The sequence below is a fragment of the Pongo pygmaeus genome, chromosome 7 (genome assembly GCF_028885625.2).
Source record: "Pongo pygmaeus isolate AG05252 chromosome 7, NHGRI_mPonPyg2-v2.0_pri, whole genome shotgun sequence".
In the NCBI taxonomy this organism is placed as follows: domain Eukaryota; kingdom Metazoa; phylum Chordata; class Mammalia; order Primates; family Hominidae; genus Pongo; species Pongo pygmaeus.
Genome location: NC_072380.2, coordinates 58,481,731 through 58,499,507, shown reverse-complemented (window position 1 = coordinate 58,499,507; position 17,777 = coordinate 58,481,731). Strand labels below are relative to the sequence as shown.

Sequence of the window (17,777 nt, the reverse complement as noted above, 5' to 3'; positions counted from 1 at the left end):
CTCATTTCTGGATTCAGCTCACAGGCATAATAGTGGTCTCATCCCTGAAGGCAGGTGTCGACTGTCATACCTGGGTTTAGGGCAATATGTAAAATCGAAAGTTTATATACAAGCATATAGGCCACAGAAAGGTTTACAACACTCATGCATGTTGCATAAAGTTCTCAGATGTTGTAGAGAGTGTTATAAAATGGCCTGCACATGTGTGAGATTGTGACTCTCATACACACAAGTAGCTAACAGTTAATGGTGTCACTCTGAAAGCAGAGAAGATTGTGTCATATCTGTTGGCCTAGTACCCCAGTATTGAGATTTTTGGTTTAAATTCCTTTCCATAAGGGCGTTATTGCATATCACTGGGTCAGAATCATGAGATTGTGACTCTTCTGCCTGGGCCCTGCAAACAGAGGATATTTTCACATATCTCTGGGCCTATTGGCTAGGTGATATGTCTCTCCTGCCAGTGTCCTTTCCACAGGGGACACTGTGACACATCACTAGATATAACTTCTAGGTAATGTGACTCTCCTCCCCTGGGATCCTGCTCACTGAAGAAATTGGGACATACCACTGAGTGAAAAACCTAGGTGACATGACTCTCCTCTTTGTCCTGGCCTCTGCCAAGAGGCGGAATTATTACACATTGTTGAGCCTAGCACCCAGGTGGTGTGATTCTCTTTTTTTTCTTTAAACCTGTCTACACTGGGCAGGATGACATATTACTTGAGTCTCTATCCAGGTGATGTGGCTCTTCTGCCTGGCTTCTGCCCACATGTTAGATTAGGACGTATAACTAGGGAAGCACGTAGGTGATATGACTCTCCTTTTCTTCCTGGGCTCTGACTACTGGGGACACTGGGATATATCTCAGCACATGACCTAAGTGAAGTGACTCTCTTCTTCTGCCTGGTCTTTATGATGGGGGATCGTGACATATTGCTGAGCCAAGCATTCAGGTTATTTGACTCTCCTTTTCTTCTCAAACCATGCCCACAAATAGAAATTTTGACTTATTGCAGGGTCCAGAATCCAGATGTTACCCTTTTGCCTTGGTCCTGAATATAGAGTAAATTATGTTATATTGCTGGGACCAGCACTTGATAGCGTGACTCTCCTGCCTGTGCCAGAGCCACAGAAGGTATTTTGACATATCCTGGGCCCATTCTGTAGGTGTTTTGACTCTCATCCCCTGGCTTTTTTTTTTTCCCACGTGTGTCATAGTGTCATATTGCTGAGTCCAACACCCAGTTAATGGGACTCTAATTCTTATACTCTGCCTAGAGAGGGTATTGTGACTTCTTGTTGTTTGGTCTAGCACCTAAGTGATGTTACCCTCCTGCCTAGTTCTTTGCACAAATGGGACTCTGATGTATACCTTACTTCAATTCACAGGCATGATGGTCAAACTTATATTGAGATTCAGCCAATAGGAGATATTTTGCCTTTCATTGCTAGGCTTAGGGCAATAGGTAAGGTCCTGGGATGCATATTTTTACCAAGCTCACAGAAGCTTACAACACTAACTCATAATGTACAAACTCCTCGTGTGGTAGAGAGAGTTTCATGACAGGGACCAGCAAAAAGTTCAGATTAGGACTCTTGATTTGATTTCACCCAGGTGAAAGAAAATGTTGTCACCATCCCGCATGTCCAAAGCCCACTGTTAAGGTCCTGAGTCTAGCAAGTGAATATAGTAAAAAGTTGGAATTGTGACCTTCATATGTGGATCTGGCCACAGGTGTGATGGTGACTCATTTCTGGACCCAGCTCACAGGCATAATAATGGGTCTCCTCCCTGAACACAGCCTACAGAAGAGATGTTGACTATTATACCTGGGTTTAGGGCAATGTGTAAGATCGTAAATCCATACGAGCACGTAGGCCTTAGAGTGGTTTGCAACTCTCATGCATGCTGTATAAAACCTTCAAATGTTGTAGAGTGTCATACAATGGCCCAGGAAACACATGAGATTGTAACTCTCATATACATGCCCAGTTCACTGTTAATGGTGTCACCATCAAAGACAAGGACAGTTGGCATATTACTAGGCCTAGTACCCTGGTGTTGAGACTTTTTGGCTTAAATTTCTTTGCATGGCTGCATTGTGACATATCACTGGGTTAGAATCGTAATAATGTGACTCTTCTGCCCGGACCCTGCCAACAGGGGATATTATCACATATCTCTGGGCCTATAAGCTAGGTGATTTCTCTCTCCTGCCTGTGCCCTGCCCCCAGGGGACATTGTGAAATATCATTTGACTTAACATCTAGGTAATGTGACTCTCCTCTCCTGTCTCGGTCCTGCTCAGCAAACAAATTGTGGCCTACCACTGATTGCAAAACCTAGGTGATGTGACTCTCCTTCATATTCTAGACTCTGCCAAGAGATGGGTTTATTACAAATTGCAGAGCCTAGCACCTAGGTGGAGTGACTCTCCTCTTTTACTTCTACCCTGTCTGTAGTGGGCTTGGTGACATACTATTTGAGGCTGTACCCAGGTGATGTGACTCTCCTGCCTTGTCCTTGCTCACAGATGAAATTGTGACATATACCTGGCTTAAGCACATATGTGCAATAATAACTCCCATGCCAGGACCCAGTCAGTAGAGATATTTTGAGTCTCATAGTCAGTCTCATGGCCATGGGTAAAGTCCTGGGTTTTTCACTTATATAAAATTCAGGAAGGATTATAACACTTAGGTATATCATATAAAACCTTAATGGTATAAAGAGTGTCATAACAGAGATCAGCAACCGGTGAGAATGTGATTCTTTTATGTACACCAAGCTGGTATGATTACCATTCTCACACATGAACAGAGTCTAGGAATTTGGTACTAAATCTCACACATAAAAAGCAATCGAAGGTTGAAATAACTACTGTCTTGCATGGATCTGAGTCACAAGTGGTTTGGTAATATTTGAACCATGATTCAGCACACCTGTGGTGCTGTGACTCCCTTAATGGAACACAATCTTCAAGTGTGTTTGGGCATCTTATACATGGAACTTGCCCATTGTTGAGACTGTGACTCCTCTACTTTGACCCAACTCATAGAGAGAGTTGACTCACATACACGAAGCCAGGACTTGTGTGGGATGTGAAACTTATTTCTGAACCTTTCTGAGAGTGTGATTGGGACAGGTAACTTTGCCAGCACATGAATAATTTGACTCTCTTTTCTAGGCCCAGACCACAGATAAAATTGTGCCATATACAGAACAAGCACCTAAGCAATATATAACACCTTCCTTGGCTCTCTCTTCAAAGGGCACTTTTATATATCACTGGGACTGTCACCCAGGTGATGTGAATTAACTGCCCGAAACCTGCCTACAAAGAGAATTGTGTCTTATATCTAGGTCTATCATGTAAGTGTAAGTGATGTGACTCCTTTCTACTGCCTTGGCCCTGCATTGTGACACATAATTCAGCACTTCACCCAGGTGATGTGATTCTCCTTTTTGGATTCTGCCAAAAGGAAGCACTGTAACATATCACTTGGCTCAGCACCTAGGTGATGTTTCTTCACTTTTTCCTGGGCCTGGATCACGGGTAGATTGTGACATAGTGCTGGGCCCAGCACCAATGTGAGATCACTCTCCAGCCGTGGTACTGCACATAAGGGTCTTTGTGACATATATCTAGGCCAATTGCCTAGGTGAAGTGAATCTCCTATCTTTCCAAACTCCTGGCCACAGCGGGGGTTTTGAGATGTCACTGAAACCAGCATCCAGGTGATGCGACACTTCTGCTGGGGTCCTGGCTGCAAGGTGGATTATGACATCTCACTGGACCCATACCCATATAGGTGATGTGACTTTCTTGCCTTCTCTGTGGCCACAGGTGATATTGTTCCATATACCTAAGACCCTAAAAAAAAGCCTAATAAGAACTCATATGCCTGGGGCCAGGACATGTGCAGGATGGTGACTCTTATTTTTAAATCTTTTCACAAGTATAATTGTGACATATACTTTTGCCCAGCTCCTGAGTGATTTAATAATTCTGCCTAGGTATAGCACACAAATCAGATTTTGACAAATACCTGGGCCAAGCACCTTGGTGATTTGACTGTGCTATCTTAACAATATCCTCTGGGGGGATTGTAATATATTTCTGGATCCATCATCTAGGTTACATGACTCTCCTCTCCTGCCGGTACCCTGCTTCCTTTGGTAATTGTAGCATTTCTAAACACTGAATCCAAACGACATGACCCTGTTGCCTGGGCCCTGGCAACAGGAGGCATTGTTACATACCTCTGGGCCCATCATTTGGGTAATATGGCTCTCCTTTCCTGCCTGGACACAATCCACAAGGGGCATTATGCCATAGAGCTTGACCTAGCACCCAAGTTTTGTGAACTTTCTGTTAGGGACCTGACTACAAAGAGGATATTGGAATATTTCTGGCTTTGGATTTACGTGATGTGGTTGTCCTGCCTGTTTAATATCCACAGAGTGGAGGGTGACATATACCTAGGCACAGCTTACAGGCATGATAATGACTCTCATATGTGGGCCCAGCCAATAGGAGAAATTTTGACTTCTGTAACTAGGTTTAGGAACATGAGTGATGTCCAGTATCCCCTTCTGGTAAAAAGGTCACAGAAGATTACAACACTCACACATATTTTATAACACCCTTGGGTTGTGTAGAGAGTGTCATTACCAGGCCTAGCACACAGAGGAAATTGTGCATCTTGTATGTGCACCCAGCTGACAATAAGGACTTTTACCATCACAGTTCAATGAAGGTAACAGTCCTACATGAAAACAGGTCATGTGTGGTATTGTAAATCTAATGCCTAGGATTTTATTCCACTGTGACTGTTATATAAATCTTTGCCAAGTACCTGCATGATTTTACTCTTCAGACTGGTTCCAGCATACCTGTGGGATTTTGATATCTACCTGGGCCAACTTTGAAGTGATGTGACTCTTCTGCCTGGGCCCTTCCCTCAGTAAGAATTGTGACATCTCTGGATCCCACACCTAGGTGATGTTACATTCTATCCTGCACCATGCCAACAGACATCATTGTGACATATCACTGTGTCCATCACTTAAAAGACATAACTCTCAAGACCAGCTCAGTCAGGGAGACCCTAACCCAGTGGCACTAGAGGAATTAAAGACACACACACAGAAATATAGAGGTGTGGACTGGGAAATCTGGAGTCTCACAGCCTTCAGAGCTGAGAGCCTTGAACAGAGATTTACCCATGTATTTATTGACAGTAAGCCAGTGATAAACATTGTTTTTATAGATTATAGATTAACTAAAAGTATTTCTTATGGGAAATAAAGAGATGGACCAAAATAAAGGGATGAGTCTGGCTAGTTATCTGTAGCAGGAGCATGTCCTTAAGGCATAGATTGCTCATGCTATTGTTTGTGGTTTAAGAATGTCTTTAAGCAGTTTTCCACCCTGGGTGGGCCAGGTGTTCCTTGTCTTCATTCTGGTAAATGCACAACCGTCCGGCGTGGGTGTCATAGCCATCATTAACATATCAGAGTGCTGCAGATATTTTGTTTATGGCCAGTTTTGGGGCCAGTTTATGGCCAGATTTTGGGGGGGGTTTGTTCCCAACATGTCCCCCTTCTTTGATTTGCAAAGTGATAAAAGCAAAGGCAGCTTCATCACGGTGTTCTCACAGGAGTTGGGATCTGCATCTGCAGACTATACAAAGACAAAAAACACAGATTAAAAGTACAATCATTATTGAAATCACAGAGCTTCAGAGTGTTTTTATTCATTTTAATGGGTTACTAGCTGCTAATTTGTCTGAAGTTCCTTTAAGCACTCCAGTTCCTGGCATTAAGGTCAGGTTTGCCTGGGACACATTAAATAGTTGTTTCTTAAATTTTGTAATATCCAAAAACAAGTTTGTAGAGTGCCCTTCTAGATGCTTTTTTATTCTTTCCTAAATTTTGATCTTATTAAGAGCTATTAATAGTTTCCACAAATCCTTATGTTTAGCTCCTACAAAGGGCCATATCATTTGAGGTTGAGGTGCCACTATACTGCCATGGTTCCAGATAACAGGAACTCTTGCCATACTTCTTATTATTTCTACCATCTGACCATTTTGTTCAGACCAGCTGAACATAGTGTGGCCATGGCATGCAGACTGAGAGGTGTAATTCAAGCTAAACATCCCCTTAGGGGACCAATCAATAATGATTCCATAGGAATCACTGTGCAGCACCTCTGCCTGTTCTGTAATGTAGTCTTCCTAAACAAGTATGTTCATTATTTCTAACTGGGTCCAATCCTGTTTACAAATAGGTTTTTGAGGGTGGTATGCCTCAATTATAGGAGCAGATTTATTATGGTAAATACTGAGACCAGAAATCATGTGTAACTGTGTCATAGAGTGATTACATTCAGGCATTCTTACCAGCCAAAATTGATAAATATGCCCAATTAGTATAATTGTTCTCTGTGTCAGGCCTTGTTTAAGGAATACTCATGGCAATGGTGATCATCACTATCATAGCTACCATTAAATTACTCATTGTGACTGGCTGTCCTGCTTTTCTCAGTTTTTTTTCCTGTCATCTGTGACAGCTTCTTGATCTGTTCCCAGGTTGGTGGCTGTGTTCAACGGGTGTTGCTCATGATAGTTAGGGTCCTCCTCAGTGTCAGTCTCAACATGGCTGTAACTGGGGGATCCTTGGGATCCTCCCAGAATCTTTTCCTCAGCATGTTGCTCATGATAAGGTTTTAGGTGTCTTGTTGGTATCCAAATTGGCTGTTGATTTGGTCCTGGAGAAACACAAGCATAACCCCTACCCCAAGTTATTATTTTACCTATTTTCCAACTTTTTGTTATTGGATTGCATTAGTTACCAGGCAATCAGCCATTTAGTTAAACCATTTAGTTAAAGGTCCTGGAAGAGGTGTATGAGCCCTAATGTGAGTGATGTAAAAAGGGTAAATTCTACTCCTAACTGCTGTTTGTAATTGGGTAAATAAAGTCATCAGTTGTTTATCTGTATGAAATGGTAACTGAGCATTTTCAATTAACTGTGTGGAATGAACCACATATGAAGAATCAGAAATCAAATTAATAGGCATATCAAAAGCAGTCAATACCTCAATTACAGCTACAAGCTCTGCTTTTTGAGCTGAAGTATACGGTGTCTGGAAAACTTTACCTTTTGATCCAGAATAAGAAGCTTTACCATTACTAGATCCATCTGTGAAACAATGAAGACACTCAGCAGGCTGCAGGTTGTTTACCATGGGAATTATAAATGCAAACCGTCCACAGTCTTGCTCAGCTAAGGGGATAGTAAAGAAACAGCCTTTTAAATCTATGACAATTAAAGGCCAATTTTTTGGAATTAGGAGAAGACAATCCTGGCTGTAATGCTCCCATAGGTTGTATAACTGAATTGATGGCTCTTAAGTCAGTTAACATTCTCCATTTACCTGATTTTTTCTTAATTCCCAAAACTGGAGAATTCCAAGGGGAAAATGTTGGAGCTATGTGCCCATTTTTTAATTGTTTAGTAACTAATTCCTCTAAAGCCTCCAGTTTCTCTTTACTCAGTGGCCATTGTTCTATCCAAATTGGTTTATCTGTTAACAATTTTAAAGGTATAGTTTCTGGAGGCTTAACAATGTCCACCATCAAAAATGATATCCTAAACCTTGGTGGGAACTTTGTCTTTCCTCTTGAAGTGGTTCTTTCAAAACTTGCAAAATTTTTCCTAGTCCAATACCAGGGACATACCCCATTTCATGCATCATATGTTGACTTTGAAGGCTATATTATTGTTCTGGAATTAGAACTTGTGCTTCCCACTGCTGTAATAAATCTCTCCCCCATAGATTTATAGGTACAGAAGTTATAATTGGTTGAATAGTTCCAGGTTGTCCATTGGGCCTTTCACAATGCAAAATGTAGCTACTTTGATGTACTTCAGGGGCTTTACCAACCCCAACTATGTTAAATTGAGTGGGTTGAATTGGCCCTGTGGACAGCCAGTGCTGTAGAGAAATGATTGAAATGTCTGCTCCTGTATCTACCAAAACTTTAAATTTGTTTTCCTTAATAGTTATTTCATAGGTAGGATGTTTATCAGTAATTTGATTTACCCAATAAGCTGCTTTGCCTTGTTTGTTTGTGCTTCCAAGTCCTCCTGTGCATTTAATTTCACTTTTCCCCACTTCCACATATGGCACAATCAGGAGCTGTGCTATATGCTCTCCTGGCTCTGCTTTCCAGGGAACAGAAGTAGATATCACAATTTGAATTTCCCCATTGTAATCTGAATCAATGACTCCTGTTTGTATTTGTACCCCTTTTAAATTTAAACTAGAACTTCCTAGAAGTAATCCTATCGACCCCACTGGCAAGGGTCCACCAACTCCTGTTGGGACCTTTTGAGGGAGATCCCCAGGCAGAAGGCTCACAGCTTTTGTGCAGCATAAATCTACTGTGGCACTACTGGCTGTGGCATGGGACAGATATTGTACAGGGGTGAGGGAATGGCCTGAGCCAGAAATGCCCCAGTTTGGAACGGGGCCCAGGATGGGCCCCTCATGGCGTTTCCCAAAATTGGGTTCCCATCTTTATCAAACTTAGAGTGACACTGATTAGCCCAATGTTTTCCTTTTCTACCTTTTGGAAATATTTCAGGCTCAGCAGTTTTCTTTTTTCCTCTATCTGGCGGCCTGACTCACTGATTTTTTCTGCATTCTTTTTTAGTATGAATAGCTTGTTTAAATTCTTTGAGTAATTTAAAAGGAAAAGGCTCAAATGTAGCTATAAAATTTCCCTGTTGATCTGGGAGGTGCATTCTAACAAGGAACTGCCAAGCCTCTATATCACCCACTCATCTAGCTTGCTGGATTCCTGTCTGAATAGAACTGAGAGCAGTCACTTGAGGTGCTGCTCAAACTGTCACTGGGGCAACTACTTTTTGCCCAGTGTCCTCCAGAAAAGAAAGATCTGGAGTGTCAGGCCACTGTTTTTCTTCAAATAATGACGGGGTGCAGAAGGGTAGGGATAAACCTCTTCCTCCTTTGCTGCTTTAGCTTTAGCTGGCAAACAAACCTGCTCTGTTACATTGTTATACTCTCCTTCCTCCTCACCATCAGTGTGAAAAAGTTCCAAGTGGAACAAACCAGAGCTCATACTTGTCCCATTGTTACCCTGATGCTTCTGAGTTCCCCTTCTTACCACGCTGATAGCTTAAGGGTACTGCGGTGTCCTCCAGCTTAGTTCCACATTCTCCAACCATTGCTCAGGTGATGCTTCAACCTGGATCCAGCCCCCATGATGGAGGCCACTTTCCAAGACCAGCTTGGTCGGGGAGACCCTAACCCAGTGATGCTAAAGGAATTAAAGACACACACACAGAAATATAGAGGTGTGGAGTGGGAAATCAGGGGTCTCACAGCCTTCAGAGCTGAGAGCCTTGAACAGAGATTTAACCACATTAGTTATTGACAGCAAGCCAGTGATAAACATTGTTCTTATAGATTATAGATTAACTAAAAGCATTTCTTATGGGAAATAAAGGGATGTGCCAAAATAAAAGGATGAGTCTAGCTAGTTATCTGTAGCAGGAGCATGTCCTTAAGGCGCAGATCACTCATGCTATTGTTTGTGGTTCAAAAACTGCCTTTAAGCAGTTTTCCACCCTGGGTGGGCCAGGCATTCCTTGCTCTCATTCTGGTAAACCCACAACCTTCCCGCATGGGTGTCATAGCCATCATGAACATGTCAGAATGCTGCAGATATTTTGTTTATGGCCAGTTTCAGGGCCAGTTTATGGCCAGATTTTGGGGGGCCTGTTCCCAACACATAACTCTCCTCTCTGGAATGGGCCCTGTACAAAGTGCAAAATAGTGACATATTCCTAGGCCATGCACACAGGTGATGATACTCTTATGCCAGGGCCATGCCCAAAAGAGGGATTTTGATGTCTCACAGGGCCTATCGTCTAGGTGATATGGTTCTTCTGCTTGGATGTACCTGCTTGAATAGTTACATATTGCTAGGCCAGGCACAAAGGTACTCTTTTGCCTGGGTCATGCTTTAAGGAAGGCTTTGTGACATATCTCTGGGCCTATCACCTAGGTGGTATGACTTCCTGCTTGGCCCTGCTCACATGTAGCACTGTGATGTAAGGGTAGAAACTGCACCTAGGTGATGTTACTCTCTTGCCTGGGTCCTTTTTTAAGGAGGACGTGTGAATATCTCAGGACCCAGTACTATGTGATGTGGCTCTTCAGCCTGTTTTCTGCCCACATATTAAATTGTGACATATACCTAAAGAAACACCTAGGTGATATGACTGTCTTATTATTTTTTTATATGGTGTCTCGCTCTGTCACCAGGCTGGAGTGCAGTGGCCCCATCTCGGCTCACTGCAACTTCCACCTCCCAGGTTCAAGTGATTCTCCTGCCTCAGCCTCCTGAGTAGCTGGGACTATAGGCATGTGCCACAGTGCCCAGCTAATTTTTGTATTTTTAGTAGAGATGGGGTTTCACCATGTTGGCCAGGCTGGTCTCAGTCTCTTGACCGATATGACTGTCTTTTTCTGTCTGAGCCTTGCCTACTGGTGACATTGGGCCATATCTCTGAGCCCATGACCTAAGTGATGTGACTCTCTTCTTCTGTCTGGGCCTTTACAATGGAAAGATTGTGATATATTGATGAGCCCAGCACTTAGGTAATGTGACTCTCGTTTTGTTGCTGAACAATGCCCATGAACAGGACTTTTGCTGTATTTCAGGGCCCGGCACCTGGGTGATGTTACTCTTCTGCCTAGGTCATGCATAAAGAGGTAATTGTGGCAAATTGCTTGGCCCACCACCCTAATGATGTGACTCTGCTGTTTGTGTCAGAGCCACAGAAGGTATTTTGACATATCTTTGGCCCATTTTGTAGGTGTTTTGTCTCTCTTCACTTTGTTGGGTTTCTTCCCGGTGTGTTTGTATCATATGGCTTTCTCCAGCCCCCAGTTAATGTGAATCTATTTGCTAGGCACTGCCAAGAGAAGACATCTTGACATATTGCTTGGTACAGCACCTAAGTGATGTTAACCTTCTGCTTAGTTTTTTTGCCCACAAATGGGATTATGACATACTAACTTATATTATATAAACTCTTTGGTGGTAGAGAGTTTCATAACAAGGCCCAGCAAAATGTTCAGATTGGGACTCTCTGTTACACACCCAGGTGAAATTAAAAGTTGTTGCCATACCACATTTACAATGCCCACTCTTGAGGTCCTGAGTCTAACAGAGGAATAGAGTAGAATGTTGGAACTGTGGCTTTTACACATGGATCTGGCCACAGGTGGAATGGTGACTCATTTCTGGAAGCAGCCCAGTGGCATAATAAGGAGTCTTCTTTCTTAACCCTGCCTATAGGAGAGATGTTGACTATCAAACCTGGGTTTAGGGCAATACGTAAGATTGTGAGTCCATATAAGCATGTAGGCCTCAGAGAGGTTTCCAACTCTCATGCAGGTTTTATACAGCCCTCAGATGTTGTAGAGAGTGTGTTACATTGGCCCAGCACACACGTGAGATTGTGACTCTAACATACATGTTGAGCTAAAAGTTAAAGGTGTCACTCTCAAAGATGAGGAGATTGTGTCATATCACTGGGCCTCGTACCCAGGTGTTGAGACTTTTTGGCTCAAATTCCTTTCCATGGGTGCATTGTTACATATTGCTAGGTAATAATCATAATAGTGTGACTCTTCTGCCTGGGCCCTGTCAATAGGGGATATTATCACACATCTCTTGGCCTATAAGCTAGGTGATGTGTCTCTCCAGCCTGTGCCCTGCCCCCAGAAGGCATTTTGAAATATCGCTGAAATAGTGTCTAGGTAATGTAACTCTTCTCTCCTGCCTGCGTCCTGCTTACTGAAGGAATTGTGACATACGGCTGAATGCAAAATCTAGGTGGTATGTCTCTCCTCTCTAGTGAAGAGTTTATACCTGTGCTGCGTTCTGTTTCATTACTTTGGTGTTCTACCTTTATAACAGTACCAAAGTGCTTTGATTACTGAAGGTTTGTTTATGTTTGTAAATTGTTAAATGTAATGTTTCCAGTATTTTTCTTCTTTTTAAAGATTGTGAGGCTTTTCATGTTCCCTTGAGATCTTATGTAGTTGTGTGTTTTTTTTTCTATTTTTAGAAAAGTACAATTTAAAATTGAAAAGGGGCTTGTTGAATGTGTGGGTCACTTTAAGCAGCATGGAAATCTTCACAATATTATGTCTTCCAACCCTTGAAAAAGAGCATGCTCAAAAGTGTGTTGTTATCTGGGCATAGTGGCTCATGCCTGTAATCTCAGCACTTTGGGAGGCAAAGGAGGGTGCATGGCAAGGTCAGGAGACTGAGACCAACCTGGCTAATATGGTGAAACCTCATCTCTACTACAATACAAAAATTAGCTTGGCGTGGTGGTGCATTCCTGTAGTCCCAGCTACTCGGGAGGCTGAGGCAGGGGAATCGCTTGAACCTGGTGTGCTGTTTAATTTTTGCATTTTGAATTTTTCAGCTTTTCTTCTGTTACTGATTTCTATTTCCATTCTTTATGGGCTATAAAAATTGTCTGTAAAATTTCAATTAAAAAATTGTTAAGGCCTCTTTTGTGGTGTCACAGGTGGTCCATCTAGGAAAACGTTTTATGAGCTATTGAAAATAATGTGTATTCTGTTGTCTGTATACAGTTGTTAGGTATAATTATTGTACAGTGCATTCAGGTTTCTTGTTCTTGTATTGTGCTTTATTTATTACCGAAAGTGGGATATTGTTGTATCCTTCCATTGTTATATTGCTGTCTATTTTTGCTTCAGTTCTGTCAATGTTTGCTTTATTTGTTTGGGAAAAATGTCATATATTTATAGGTTCTCAGTAAATGAACCCTCTTACTATAATTGAATGTCCTACTTTTTCTTTTGTGAATTTTAAGTTAAAGTAAATTACATGAAATAGGACAGTTTTCAACTAATATATTATTGCCTCTTCTTCTCTCATCTGGTTAACATTTGTATGGAAAATATTTCTCATCCTATCATTTTCCATCTATATTTTTTATTAGATCTGAAGTGAGTCTCTTGAAAACATGACACAGTTAGATCTTGATATAGGTCATGATATAGTTATACTTTTATTTTCATTTTGAAGTACACTTTTGCTGGATATAGTATTCTTGCTTAGACTTTCTTTTTCAGAGTTTTAACTATGTCTTTCCACTCCCTTCTTGCCTGAGAGAATTATGTTCATAAATTTGCTGGTAATCTTGCAGAAGCTTGCACACAAATAACGCATCTCTTTTTTCTTCCTGCATTCCACATTCTCTACTTCTCTGTGACTTTCAATACATTGCTTACATTGTGTCTTATTAGAAATCTCTTTGTGTTAATCTTAGTTGAAATTTGCTGAGCTTCTTGATTTTCTTATATTTTTTACTAATGTTGAAGTGCATATTATTCTTTTTTGTACTTATACTCCACAATTTTTATTTCTTTTTGTGCTTTTTATTTTATGGTTTGGTTTAATTTTTGTTATTTCATTTTGTTTTATTTCCATTTTACTCATTGAGCATCACTGAAATGGTAACTTTAGTTTTTCAGGGTAATTTATTTTTTTCTTTTAAAAATATATATAGACTTTAATTCAAAATGTCTCAGGTAAGTTTTAAATCTCCTTTTTTTATAATTGATGTCTGGATATTCATTTTTATCTTTGATTGAGCCATATTTTCTTTATGTTTTGTATATGTTGTAATCTTAGTTTGCAATTTGTATAATAAAAAGCCACATATCAAAATCTTTATTAAGTGGCTTTTGTCTTTGGGTGTATGACACCAATTATTTAGGCTAGAGATTCTTGGGGTCTCTCAAGCTTGTTCTCTGGATGTTTTCTCTGGATTTCTGTATTTTTTAGTTAAAAAAGATTCCGAATGTTTTTTATTTTTCTTTTTCTCTTTCTTTTTTTTTTTTTTTTTGAGTTGGTTTCACTCTTGTTGCCCAGGCTGGAGTGCAATGGCATGATCTTGGCCCACCGCAACCTCCAACTCCCAAGTTCAAGCAATTCTCCTGCCTCAGCCTCCCAGGTAGCTGGGATTACAGGCACCTGCCTCTATGCACTTAAAGTCATGATAGGATAAAGAATGGCTGTGGTGGGTAAATATGAAACACTTTTAATACACTACTATGTGGTTCTTGGCATTTTGCTCACTTAGGGTCCTGCAAAGTTTTATCTGGCTCTTAGACTTTTCACAAAGGCATTTTTGACAGTATATTTCTGTTAAGTTTATATGTCTGTAAAGGAATTAGAGCCTGTGGTATTTTACTGTCACATTCCTAATATGCTTTGTATAATTATATACTTGTAAAATGTATTCACCTGAGTCCAATGAGGGAGAAATTTTGTTGTTCTGTATTTCTTCAGCTGGCTTTTTCACTTTACTGCAAAGATATTGCTGGAGCATGACATAAAAGATTCATTTCAAAAAGTGATTCTGATAAAATATGGAAGCTGTGACCTTAATAGTTTACATTTAAAGAATGACTACCAAAGTGTGAGTAATTGCAAGGGACAGAAAAGCAGTTATAATGGCCTTCCTCAATATATGGCAACTACCCATAACAAAACCTGTCAATGTAATAAATATGTCAAAGCTTTTGAGTTGTGCTCAACCTTCACTGAATGTAAGAAAATTTTTAGCAGAGAGAAATGCTACAAATGTGAAGAATGTGGCTAAGACTGTAGGTTGTTCTCAGATTTTACTATACAGAAGAGAATTCATACTACAGACTGATGCTACAAATGTGAAGAATGTGGCAATCTTTACAAATTTCTCAAACTTAACTGAACATAAGAGAGTTCTCCTGGACAGAAACCCTACAAATCTGAAGAATGCAGCAAAACTTTACCCTCTCCTCAACCCTTATTAAACACAGGAGACATCATCCTGGAGACAGACCCTACAAATGTGAAGAATGTGACAAAGCCTTTAAGTGCTTCTCAAACATTACTAATCATAAGAGAATTCATACTGCAGAGAAATCCTACAAATGTGAAGAATGTAACAAAGCCTATAGGTGGTTCTCAGACCTTACTAAACATAAGATAATTCATAGTGGAGAGAAACCCTACAAATGTAATGAATGTGGAAAAGCTTTTACTTGGTTCTCGGCCCTTAGTAAACATAAGAGAATTCATACTGGAGAGAAATCTTACATCTGTGAAGAATGTGACAAAGCCTTTACCCACTCCTCAACCCTTATTAACCAGAAGGGAATTCATATGGAAGAGAGACATTAAAAATGCAAAGAATGTGGCAAAACCTTTAAGTGCTTCTCAGACCTCACTAATCGTAAGAGATTTCACAATGGAGAGAAACTCTGCAAATGTGAAGAATGTGGCAAAGCATTGAGCTCATTCTCACACCTCATCAGACATCAGATAATTCATACTAGAAAGAAGCTCCACAAGGGTTTAAAATGTGGAAAAGCCTTTAACAAGTCCTCATATTGTGTTCAACGTCAGAGACTTAATACTGAACAAATGCAGTATAAAGGTAATGACTGTTGAAGAACATTTAACTTAACATCTTGGAGGGTCTCTAAGAACTTGCTTTATAATCTGGATGCTTTTGTGTTGGGTGCATATATAGACTTTTACTATTATGGAATGCCCTTTGTCTTTTTTTAACAATCTATGTTGATTTAAAGTCTGTTTTGCCAGAAACTAGGATTGTAACCTCTGCTTTTTTCTGTTTTATATTTGGTTGGTAGATTTTTCTTTTTCCCTTTATTTTGAGCTTATTTGAGATGCGTGTCTCGATTACTGCCTACAACTAGATCTTGATTCTTTATTCAGCTTGCCACTCTTTTAACTGGGTCATTCAGCCCATTTACATTTAAGGTTAGTATTCATATGTGTGGATTTGATTCTGTCACTACAAGTAATCTTAGCTTTCTATTTTGCACAGTTGTTTACATGGTTGCTTTATAGTGTCTGCAGTTGTACTTCGGTGTCGTTTTGTAGTGAGTGGTAATAGTCTTTTTCTTATTTAGTGCTTTCTTCAGAAGCTTTTGTGAGGCAGGTCTTGTGGTAACAGATTTCCTCCGTGTTTGCTAATCTGAATAGAATTATATTTATTTTTTAGTTGTGAAGCTTACTTTGGTCAGATATGACATTCTGGTTGAAATTTTTTTTTGAGAATGTTGAATATTGGCCCCTAATCTCTTTTGACTTGTCAGATTTCAGCTGAAAGGTTTGTTGTTTGTCTGATGGGCTATTTTTAGAGGTGACCTTCCCTTTGTCTCTAGCTGCCTTTAACACTTTCTTTTTCTTTCATTTTTACCTTGGAGAATCTCATGATTATATATCTTGGGGATGAACTTTTCATGGGGTATCTTACTGGGATTCCCCACATTTCCTGCACTTGAATGTTGGCCTCTGTATCTAGGTTGGGAAAGTTCTCATAGACGATATCCTGAAATATGTATTTCAAGTTGTTTTCATTCTCCTCATCACTTTCAGGCACTCTCTTTAATCATAGATTTGGTTTCTTTACATAATCCCTTATTTAATAGAGGTTTTGTTCATTCCTGTTTATCCTTTTTTCACTATTCTTGTCTGTCTTATTTCAGAAATCCAGTCTTGAAGCTCTGAGATTCTTTCCTCTGCTTGGCCTATTCTGATGTTAATACTTGTGATTACATTAAAATGTTTTGTATTGCCCCAACTGTCTTCCATGGCTCCTTGATATTTGGAGTCTGCCACTCTGTGGGACTAAAGTGCCACCACTGCAGAAGAGTGCTAGTGGATATGGGGTTTCTGCCTGTCTTTGGGCATTCACTTCAGTGGCAGGAGCAAAGCAGCTGGGAGGGGAGTGGGGATACGTGCTGGAGACTGTGCAATGTTGCACTAAAGGTGGTGTTGGCTTGGGGCAGGATGCTGGCTAGTGAAGATTTTGACGCCTTTTTATGCCCTCCCAAGAAGGAGTCTGGAAGGATACCCAGTTCTCCATAAAGTGTTAGGAAAAAGATAGGGGTGGGGCTTTCTGGCTCTCTGCCCACCAAAGCTTCATCTCCAATGGCAGTCACTGAGGGTGGCAGGGGCATACTGCATTCCCGTTTGCTGGTGGGGCAAGCAAACCCAAACCCTCCTTTGCAGACATGTGCCAGCAAAGTAATGTGGGGAGTTGCCATGATGTTAGGGCTTCCCCTTCAGTATGGGGAGGAAACATATGGGCTGGTGGAGTCATAGGGACTGCCTTGCTGGAGCACTTCAGGGATCAGCCATGGCCCACCAGTGCAGATGCTATGGTATGGGCTTCCAGGGTACCTGAGACTGCCCTGTCAGCATCTGTAGCCAGACTGGGTCCCTGGGAAAGGCCAACAGACCAAGGAGTGCTCAGTTGGACCAGGTTCTTCTGATTTGCAAGACCATCCTGCAGAAATTAGGTCCAACAGTTCCCCTAGTGCTAAAGTCTCTTATAGGAGAAAGTTGAGCCTAGAGAAATGGCCATCACTGGCCACACTTAACTACAGATTCTCTTGTGCGAAACCCTCTGGGCACCACATGAGCTGGCTTGCTGCCCCACCTTTTTGCTTGTCTTCTGGGGGCTGCATCTCAGAGGGATATAGGTCAGCAATCCCTCAGTGCAGTCAGCTCAGGAAGGAGGATCTGTGCTTTTGGCCAATTTAGGCATTCACTGTCTGGTGAGGAGCAATGGGTAGTTTGTGGGACCCATGGAGGATGGACTGGCC

General features: G+C 41.0%; 1 pseudogene; it reads left to right on the top strand.

Annotated features, from left to right (window-relative positions):
* Positions 1-9,723: 9,723 nt before the first annotated feature.
* Positions 9,724-15,591, top strand: LOC129042072 (zinc finger protein 736-like; annotated as a pseudogene).
* Positions 15,592-17,777: the final 2,186 nt, after the last annotated feature.